General features: G+C 49.6%; 1 long non-coding RNA gene across 5 annotated transcripts; it reads right to left on the bottom strand.

The window, feature by feature from the left end:
* Window positions 1-5,398: 5,398 nt before the first annotated feature.
* On the bottom strand, window positions 5,399-8,811 carry LOC125539678. 5 transcript variants are annotated; one of them, XR_007296935.1, is made up of 5 exons: window positions 8,716-8,811; window positions 7,718-8,642; window positions 7,496-7,613; window positions 6,324-6,400; window positions 5,399-5,640 (listed from the first exon to the last, which is right to left on the bottom strand). It is a non-coding gene; the product is annotated as an uncharacterized LOC125539678 (long non-coding RNA). The 5 variants fall into 5 exon arrangements; XR_007296936.1 differs by lacking the exon at window positions 8,716-8,811 and having other exon boundaries at window positions 7,473-7,622; window positions 7,718-8,677; XR_007296933.1 differs by lacking the exon at window positions 8,716-8,811 and having other exon boundaries at window positions 7,496-7,622; window positions 7,718-8,677.
* Window positions 8,812-10,357: the final 1,546 nt, after the last annotated feature.

Here is a 10,357-nt window from a genome sequence, read left to right as displayed (position 1 = left end):
GGAGCTTTTCAGCTCACGACGCTCACAGCTTCTCCTTGGAAGGGTATCGCGAGGGGGGCTAGGCATGGAGGCTATGCTCAGGTCACGCCTGGCAGACGCCACCCTACCAGGTGCCCAGACACCTGGCTTTCTCATGCCCCCATCCTAGGTGAAGGCTCGTGAGGAAGGTATGGTGCTCGTTCTCCCTCATGAGAGCCGTTCTTACATCAAGGGGAACCCCTGGGCATCATGACCCAGGGGCCTCACTAGTCACGTAGCCCCTCACTCCTTGGGCCCGGTGCTCAACGGCGGTCGAGGTATGCGTGGGGCTGGGCTCTGCCGACACAGAACGCAAACGGGTCGCTTGAGCGTTAAGGGGGACCCCTGGGCATCGCGACCCAGGGGCCTCACTAGTCACATAGCCCCTCATTCCTTGAGCCTGCCCTGGTGACCCGGAGGGCTCAATGGCGATCGAGGTATGCGCGGGGCTGGGCCCTGCCGATGCAGAGCACTTAAGCAAACATGAATGGAAGCAAGCACGGAAATCACAGAATTCAAAGCCTAGCTATTCTCCTCAGTAGGAACAGGTCAGGCATCACCAGACGTGCCAGCATCTGCTTCCGCCTCTTCAGACGCATCAGCAGCAGCCGGAAGGAACGCCTCCACCAGCTCTTTGACATTCTCCGCCACACACTCAGTAGTCACGCCCTCCAGGCTCGCGGCCAGCGGCTGGGATAGCGTGGACAGGTCGAAGCTAGGGTCAGGAAGGAAGAAATGGCCGCACACCTGCGCCAAGGCAGAGGTAAGAAGCGATCGGCCCTCAGTATCAGCTAACTGACCGATTGCAGATGCCACGTCGCCCAGGGCCTTCACGAGTGTAGCTAGGAGCCCGGTGGCGCCATCCTCTGGGGTGGCCGGCGGCTCTTCGAACCCCTCCCCATAGGCGAACCGCAGTAGCCTGCGGGCCTCAAGCTCGAAGGCGGCGAGGGCCTCACGACTCACCGTCGCGGTCTTGTCCAAGGCTGCAAGGGCGTCCTCCCTGGCCTTCAGCTCGTCCTCGCGCTTGGCTTGGGACGCCTTGGCTTCCTTGGCCTCCGTCTTCATCTTCTCCAGGCTCGCATGGTCAGCGAGCTGCTCCTCCTGCAACCGCGATGTCTCGGCCTTCTCGCCCTGGAGCTCCTTCTCCAACCTCTCAAGCTCCAGGGCGTGCTTCGCGCTCTCCTTATGGAGGGTCTTAAGTTCGTCTTCCGCCTCCTGACGACGGTTCTCGGAGGTCACTGCCTAGGCTTCCGTGGTCTCCCGCGCCCGTGCAGCCGAGGGAGCCTCCTCCCGACCCTCGGCAATGGCCGCCGAAGCCTGACTCCAGGCGGCCTGCATAGACTCCTCTGCTTGCAGCCACCCCGAGAGTAGGCCCAAGTGGGCGTCCAGCGCACGATCATCTCTGTCCCGAAAGACAACGCGGAGCTAGTTCAGCGCAGTGCAGGCCGCCTCCAGGGCCTCGGGACCAGACCTCACCTGCTGAAGAGGGGGCGCCACCACGACCGCCCGCTCGGCTGAGGGCTCGGGGGCTCTTACCGGATTCTGGGCCGCTCACCTCCTGGCCTTGGCCACGGCATCGCGACCTGGCATACCAGCGACGGCTGAAGCCTGCCTAGGAACTGGGTCTCGTAGACGTGGGGAACTAAGCTACCGCAAGGACGGAAGAGAAGGAAGGTCTTGCTCTAACAAAGGATCGCATGAGGAACCCGGGTTACGACGCTTGTTCGACAGCAAAAGAAAGTTGCAAACATTTACACACCCTCGGGGGGGCCATTCATGGTTGCCTCGCAGGGACCAAGCAAAAGAAAACCGCCTCCGGAGGAGTGACGCTCGAGCTCCCTCAGCGGTGACGACGGTCAGAGGACGCGCATCGCTCCGGAGGCGAGGGCGGCGGGTCGGCGGCTCGTAACGCTCGTCAGAGCTCGAGGCCATCGCGGGAGAGGCCGAGCTGCTACTAGGGGAGTCGGGGGCGGAGCCAACAGCGAACACTTCGCCCCAGGCCTCGGCGCCCAGGCAGCACCGGAAATGGTCGTCGGCAAGCCCCTCCTCTTCGTTGCACGCTCATCGCCGGCCATCCTCCCCGAAGACTTTGAAGGTCAGCGAAGCCAGCCCATCCAGCCTGAAGTGAAGAACGTGCCTCCTGGCAGGGGCGCACGCGCGGCGCACCACGCCCCAGCCCCAGGTCATGTAGACCTAGCCGGAGGAGATCACGTCCACGTCGGCGTATGAATGAGGGAGATGGCATCCATCATGCCGAAGCTTCATCGTCACTTGTCCGCGGGCCGGAAGCACCTCCCTCAAGAATGGGGGGAGGAGGATCCAAGTGTGCGGGGGAGCTCCCGCTCACACGATGAACTCACGGACGTCGTCCTCAGCATAGGGCAGCGGAGGGAGGCGTGGCGTCACTTGCCCCGCCGGGTGGTTACCTGCACCGCCCCCGTCGCCGCCGCCCTCGCCACGCACGATCGCCGCCGGGGCGGCTGTGTGGGGTAGAAGCCCTGGTGGCGCCCGCATGCACCACGTGCGAGCATCCACCGGCCTCCGGGGCGCCCTCAGCGAATCGCGGCGCCTCTTCTTTGGTGGAAGTTGCTCGGGCTCCACCACTGGGCCCTTCCCTTTCTCTGTGGCGGAGAACATGCGAATAGGCGCCATCGAAAAACGCTCGCCGGAGGAAGAGGAACTAGGGTTTTGTCCTGGAACAGTCAAATGAGCGGGGGTGGCTGTTGGGGAACGTAGTAATTTCAAAAAATTTCCTACGCACACGCAAGATCATGGTGATGCATAGCAACGAGAGGGGAGAGTGTGATCTACTTACCCTTGTAGACCGACAGCGGAAGCGTTAGCACAACGCGGTTGATATAGTCGTACGTCTTCACGGCTCGACCGATCAAGCACCGAAACTACGGCACCTCCGAGTTCTAGCACACGTTCAGCTCGATGACGATCCCCGAACTCTGATCCAGCAAAGTGTCGGGGAAGAGTTCCGTCAGCACGACGGCGTGGTGACGATCTTGATGTACTACCGTTGCAGGGCTTCGCCTAAGCACCGCTACAATATTATCGAGGACTATGGTGGAAGGGGGCACCGCACACGGCTAAGAATATGATCATGTGGATCAACTTGTGTGTCAAGGGGTGCCCCCTGCCCCCGTATATAAAGGATCAAGGGGGGGGTGCGGCCGGCCAGGAGGAGGGCACGCCAGGAGGAGTCCTACTCCCACCGGGAGTAGGATTCCCCCCCTTTCCTAGTTGGAATAGGATTCGGGAGGGGGGAAACAAGAGAGAGAGAAGGAAGGGGGGCGCCGCCCCCCTCTCCTTGTCCTACTCGGACTAGGGGAGGGGGGCGCGCGGCCAAGCCCTGGCCACCTCTCCTCTTTTCCACTAAAGCCCACTAAGGCCCATATACCTCCCGGGGGGTTCCGGTAACCTCCCGGTACTCCGGTAAAATCCCGATTTCACCCGGAACACTTCCGATATCCAAATATAGGCTTCCAATATATCAATCTTTATGTCTCGACCATTTCGAGACTCCTCGTCATGTCCGTGATCACATCCGGGACTCCGAATAAACTTCGGTACATCAAAATGCATAAACTCATAATATAACTGTCATCGAAACCTTAAGCGTGCGGACCCTACGGGTTCGAGAACAATGTAGACATGACCGAGACACGTCTCCGGTCAATAACCAATAGCGGAACCTGGATGCTCATATTGGCTCCTACATATTCTACGAAGATCTTTTATCGGTCAGACCGCATAACAACATACGTTGTTCCCTTTGTCATCGGTATGTTACTTGCCCGAGATTCGATCGTCGGTACCTCAATACCTAGTTCAATCTCGTTACCGGCAAGTCTCTTTACTCGTTCCGTAATACATCATCTCACAACTAACTCATTAGTTGCAATGCTTGCAAGGCTTATGTGATGTGCATTACCAAGAGGGCCCAGAGATACCTCTCCGACAATCGGAGTGAAAAATCCTAATCTCGAAATACGCCAACCCAACATGTACCTTTGGAGACACCTGTAGAGCACCTTTATAATCACCCAGTTACGTTGTGACGTTTGGTAGCACACAAAGTGTACCTCTGGCAAACGGGAGTTGCATAATCTCATAGTCATAGGAACATGTATAAGTCATGAAGAAAGCAATAGCAACATACTAAACGATCGGGTGCTAAGCTAATGGAATGGGTCATGTCAATCAGATCATTCACCTAATGATGTGATCCCGTTAATCAAATAACAACTCTTTGTCCATGGTTAGGAAACATAACCATCTTTGATTAACGAGCTAGTCAAGTAGAGGCATACTAGTGACACTCTGTTTGTCTATGTATTCACACATGTATTATGTTTCCGGTTAATACAATTCTAGCATGAATAATAAACATTTATCATGGTATAAGGAAATAAATAATAACTTTATTATTGCCTCTAGGGCATATTTCCTTCAGTGGCGTGTCGTCCCCCTTTTATAGACTGAGAAGGCAAATCGCCAGCCACTCATGCGCGGACACGCCGGTTCTATCGCCCACGCCAAGGAGTTGTCAAGTCACACGGTTACCAAGGCTGCGTGGGGAGTGGAGTCACCACGTCCCATCCAACCGTCATGCGCCAGCCTGGCCTGCAGTCTTTGGGGCTCGCGGTGCTTCATTCTCGGATAGGCTTCGCCCAGAAGCCAACTCCGCATGCGCCTTGGGCCCCGGGGCTACTATCGGCGTACTGGGAACCAGGGTACCCAGACTTGCCTGTCTGCGGCCCACGTCGCGTTCCTGGTACGGCCCGGTAAAGCCCAGCTGATCGACCAACTGCTCAAGACCCATTGCGAGGGGGCTACTACAAGAAATATGTCAACTTGTGACCACCACTATTGGTCACTGAAAGGTCACAAATTTCCATTTACGACATTTTTGTGACCAAAAACAGAAGGTCAAAAGCCGGCGGTCATAAACTGACTATAGCGACCTTTCTTCTCGAATGGTCGAAGACGTTTACGACCAAAATAAGCCTACTGTGGCGTTTTGGTCACTAGCAACCTCCCCAGGCCACGTAGGCATCCAGCGTGGCAAGCTGATGTGGCACAAGATTCAGCCCGGTCCAATTCGATTTTCTACATGGGCCTAGCCCAACAATTCGGCCTTTTTAATGTATTTTTTCCTATTAATTTCAGCATGGGCCATACCTACAATTCAGCCTTTTTGTTAGGTTTTTCCATACTAGGGGGCCTCGGCCTTTTTTGCAGTATATTTCTTTTTTTTTATTTTCTAAGGTTTTTTTGTTTCGCTTTTTAAACAGTCCAATGCTTGTTCGGTTGTTGCCTTTTCCAGCCCAATTATTTGTCCAATATTAGATCTCAGATTTTGAAAGAAATGTTTGGACAAAGTTGTTTCATATTCAAATCAGGAAAACTCCATGTCGAATTCAAATCATCCATCATATCACATCACATAACACATCTCCCAGGTTTACATAACACATCTCTCAGAAATACATTTACACATGTACGTATATAGCAGGAATATAGTAGGAACGTATATGCATGTGTGCTTGCTTGACCGGCGCATGCATCACTGTAGCAGCCAAACAAGTAGGTATCGTTGACGTCTACTCACAGCTTTCCTCGCACCAGAAAAAGAGTCAAAACAAAAAATATTAGACCATAATATGACACCAGACCACAGATTAGTAACTATAAATCAGAAAGCATATCCTCATCACCCTAAAATAGTCCTAGACCATCACAAAGAAGCCAAATACGATTAACTAATGATTAGTAGACACAAACATGATTCAGCCACATAATGGCTACCACAAGCAGAAGTGACAACTGTGTAAGCAAGCTGCTAGTGTATACAAGGTGATTGAAATCCTGCTGTTTAGTACTCCCTCTACACATGGGTTAAGCAGAAACCAATCAGTGGCAAACACGAGTGAAGCTACCAAGACAATAAAAAATTTATATAATCAGTACCACTGCTCAATTTTTGCAATAGTTTAGAAAAGAACAATGATTTTTCAGTAAAGAGGAATATGTGGCTAGAGCCTTTTCTGTTTGGTGAAGGTGCAGATGGTATGCACACTTGTATTAACAAGAACAACAGCTGGGCATTTTGTATGAGTAAGGAAAGCATAGATGATTTTTTTTAAGATCCACAAACCCAGGCACAACAAGTTTGTTTTTACTAGACTGTCAACATATATACAGTATTGCAATTATGTTTACAATCAGGTAGACACACTTGGCATATGCACAACAAAATAGAATCTGCCAACATCTGATAAGAACAAAGAACCTACCTTTTGGATTTGATTAAATTTCTCTCTGTGCTCATCCTCAAGTGCATCTCCACCGAGAACAACATCTTTTATTTGGCCTGGAAAGGAAATTAAAAAGCACCATTAGGAATGGAAAATGCATATGAGACAGCTATCTATCAAGCACTTGATTGAAACAGCAAGAAATTGTCAAGCCTCTACCTCTAGTCTGGTACCAAATCCCCACAAAATCATGTGGGCCAAAGTTACAAGCACAAAAGCAGGTTACAACCAGGATCTATGATAATTTTCTAGTATGCACTAGTATTGCTGGATAACTCGTCTAGCAAGACAAAATACACAGGATAAACTCGTCGGGCGTATAAGGCGGGCTTGCTGCAACCACAAAATCATAAGCCCTCTAAAACTTGGTGCCCATGTTCCTATTATTGTTTGTTCGTTCATTCATCACCCTAGCGTAGCGGGTTCTATCTAACTAGTGATCTGTTTAGCTTGGTGACAAAAGAAATCTAAGAAAGTAATCTAGCAACATCTGATCTGAGATAATCATCCATCCACGCTTGTGATTATGTAGGAACAGTAGTAGTAACCGGCACGACAACACAGTGAAAGGAAACAATAACTGGTGATTAACAATACAGTACATGATCTACACAGTTAACTGAAGCGTTGCTGTCTGAATCCACACAGTTCACTGAATATCTTGGACACTTCATCAGGAAAGATTACAACATGTTCAATTCAATCAATTCCTAAGCATTGAATCAATAGCATAAGCATGCAGCAACAACATAAGCATTTAATCAACAACAGTGTGAGCATAGGCATTAAATCAGCAGCAGCAACTGATCGAAACCAAAAGGTTCCAGATCATGTACGCTGGTCCTATACTTCTATCTTCAATAGAATGTTGCAATCAAACATTCTGGAATCTGGATAAACACGGACATCAAGCAAAATGTGCATTTAGGACGATTCATCAGCTAAAAAAAGAGAGGCATTTTGGGTGATTACCAAATACAGCCTTCTAAAGCATGGCTATATGGTCTAAAACTCTGAATCAAGTGGCCAACAAGTGGCTGCTAGATGAGAATCGATGACTCAGCCACGATTACTAACTGGCTCACCATATGTGTATACTAGTTGTTGAAATTTTAAGTATTGGCTCACCATAGATCGAGAAGAGAGCTCACCATGGCTCTCATGTAGCCGACGCCAAAGAGGCGGCATGTCCGTTCAACAGAAGACGCTGGGGCCGAGCGAGCCTACCACCACACACCTCGATGAGCCCACCCTTGTACTCTGCAAATCCTGTTGCCGCTCCACATGACGGAAAATAGACATCACAAGATAATGTTGATCAAACCGAAGGATAAATCATGTCCAGGGACAAAGGAGCAGCTTAGATAGCTCACATTTCATGTCCTGGAAATCATGTCGAGGTACACCAAACAACACCTATCAATGCTCAGCAGCTGCACCTTGATACACAGAGTAAAAAAAAGAGGTCAATCACCTCCACAAACACCAGCACCTTGAGAAGGAATTGTACCAGCTGCCAAAGAAGGAAGGACTCCCTGCTTCATTCATTCTATAGTATTTGCAATTTCGGTTTGGTTTAGAATTAGAAATGAATCTTGAACAAAAAGGAAAAGAAAAGGTGTTCGCTATATTTATTCTTCATACAAGAAACTGAACCAACAAGTTTATTCAGTCAGAGTTGAACCAAAATACGTATTTAATAATAGATCACATCCACATCGCACACCAAATTAACATAGGAAGCAGGGGAGTAGGTCGCTGTACCAATCCATCACCTTGATGGAGTTAGGGGAAGAGAAGAAGCAGAGTAGGGATAAACTGAGGGATTCAATGCTAATTCGAACGCAAGTACGAACAGGAAACCTACGGGAAACCTACAGTGATGGAGATCCAAATTCGCATCCGCATCAAATCAAACGGCCAGATCTACGCAGAAACCTACGGGAAGCAAAGGAAGCAGATCGAGGACATGGACCTGTGGTCGAAGACGGCGACGCATGTGGAGTCATAGGTCGGCGGGGTGCTGGAGCCAACCACGCCGACCCACAAGCCACCGTCCCCTCCTCAGAGGAGATGCGTGGGTGATGGAGCTCCTGGTAGGGCGCGGCAGACGACGAGATGCACAGCCCTGCGAGGCTTGCAACAGCGCTGTCGCGTCATGGTAGCCGGCGCTCTGTTGGCGCTGGGAGGGAGGTTGCGTGGTAGGGGAGAAGGAGCTCCATCTCCTTGGTGGCGACCCGTCCCATGGAGGTCCGCCCCTCCTGCCATCGTCGTCCTCCCATCCACAACCATGTTGACCTGCCGAAAGGGAACACAAGACGAGGTGAGGTGAGGAGGAGATAGTGCGCGAATAAGGAGGGGAGGGGCTTACCGGTGCCAGATCCGGCCACCTCTGGCCTCGCCGTCGCCGGATTTGGCAGATCCCGATGAAGTTAGGGGTGGCGGCCGAAAACCTAGCCACGGGTGAGGGTTGCGGGCGAGTACTAGAGGGCGCGGGTTGGGGCGTGGGCTCGATGGTGAGGGTCGTCGACGGTGGGGGTGGGCGGTGGAGGGGGTGGGCGACAGTGGGCGGCGGTGGGGGTGGGCGGCGGTGGATTCAGATCAGATCGAAGTGAGGGAGAGGAGAGAGGGGCGTCGGTGCGTGCGAGAGAAGGGTGCGAGAGGAGGAGTGCGGGACGTGGGTGAGACGTGCGACGTGCGGGCCGTTGGATCCAGGAGCATCCGACGGTGATATATCCACGATCCGCGTGAGAGGCCTCTGGACCAATCAAAATGCAGTACACAGGTATGATATTTTGACCATTTAAATTGGTCGTAATCGACTAAAAGTAAGGTGCTAAATCATGTTAGCTATTTTATTATAACCTGAAAAATTGAAAAAAAAACCTCGCATTGTGTCAGCAAATTTTAATTTAGTTTTCAGGAATAATCACAAATTGAAATAAGACAAATATTTTTTAAAGAGTTATGAGAAATGACTTCTTTTAATTCATTTTTTTCATTTATCATGTGTCCAAAATGAGTTCTTTTTGAAGGACCTATCATATATTTATTACAATTTTTCACCAAATCATTTCGATAAAATACTAGGCCATATTTAATGCACAATTGACCAAATGGTTGGGTGTAAAAAGTTTTGATCTACCTCTCGTGAAAAAGACAAATTTTCGCCGATTCAGTTGGAAGCGGGTCAAATTTGAACTGTAGCTACCTCGTAGTTCGCTCTTTATTTTTCTCAAAAATTATTTCTAGGTACATAAGTATCTATTTAATCAGAGAAACACCAAAAATTTTCCAAGATTCAACCACTAGCTAGGAACGGTCAAGCCCGCCGTTTTGACCGCATTTTGAAACGGGCATAAAAATTCAAAAAAATCAAAAAATTGGGAAACCTTCACATTGTGTCATTATATGTGGCCAAGTTCCTAGGAAAAATAACAAACTTGTAATACGGAAATTATTTTAAAAAAGTGTTCTCAGAAATGAGCTATCATCTCTGAAGATTCATGGCTTTCAAGCCAAATGATCAATCTTATGGCCACATTCGTGGCATAGTTTGTTCAAATGATCTCATATTGTGCACAAGGGTGCATATTGGAATGGCAAACAATGTTGCCTAAGGAAGTTTTCATTTTCTTTGGATGAAAAACCATTTTTCATTTTCCGAGTGCCCGAAAGGAGGTTTTTTTTGAAGGAACTACCAAATAATTGTTGCAAAATTGGACCAAATCAATTTTCTAAAATACTTGGACATATTTAATGCACAATTGACAAAATGGTTGGGTGTAAAAAGTTTTGATCCACCTCTCGTGAAAAAGACAAATTTCCACCGATTCAGTTGGAAGCGGGTCAAATTTGAACTGCAGCTGCCTCATAGTTTGCTATTTATTTTTTACAAAAATCATTTCTAGGTACATAAGTATCTATTTAATCAGAGAAACACCAAAAGTTTTCCAAGATTCAACCACTAGCTACGAACGGTCAAGCCCGCCGTTTTGACCGCATTTTGAAAC

The sequence above is a fragment of the Triticum urartu genome, chromosome 2 (genome assembly GCF_003073215.2).
Source record: "Triticum urartu cultivar G1812 chromosome 2, Tu2.1, whole genome shotgun sequence".
NCBI classification, from domain to species: Eukaryota; Viridiplantae; Streptophyta; class Magnoliopsida; order Poales; family Poaceae; genus Triticum; species Triticum urartu.
The sequence above is the reverse complement of the archived record's forward strand: the minus strand, read 5'-3'. Positions and strand labels throughout refer to the sequence as shown.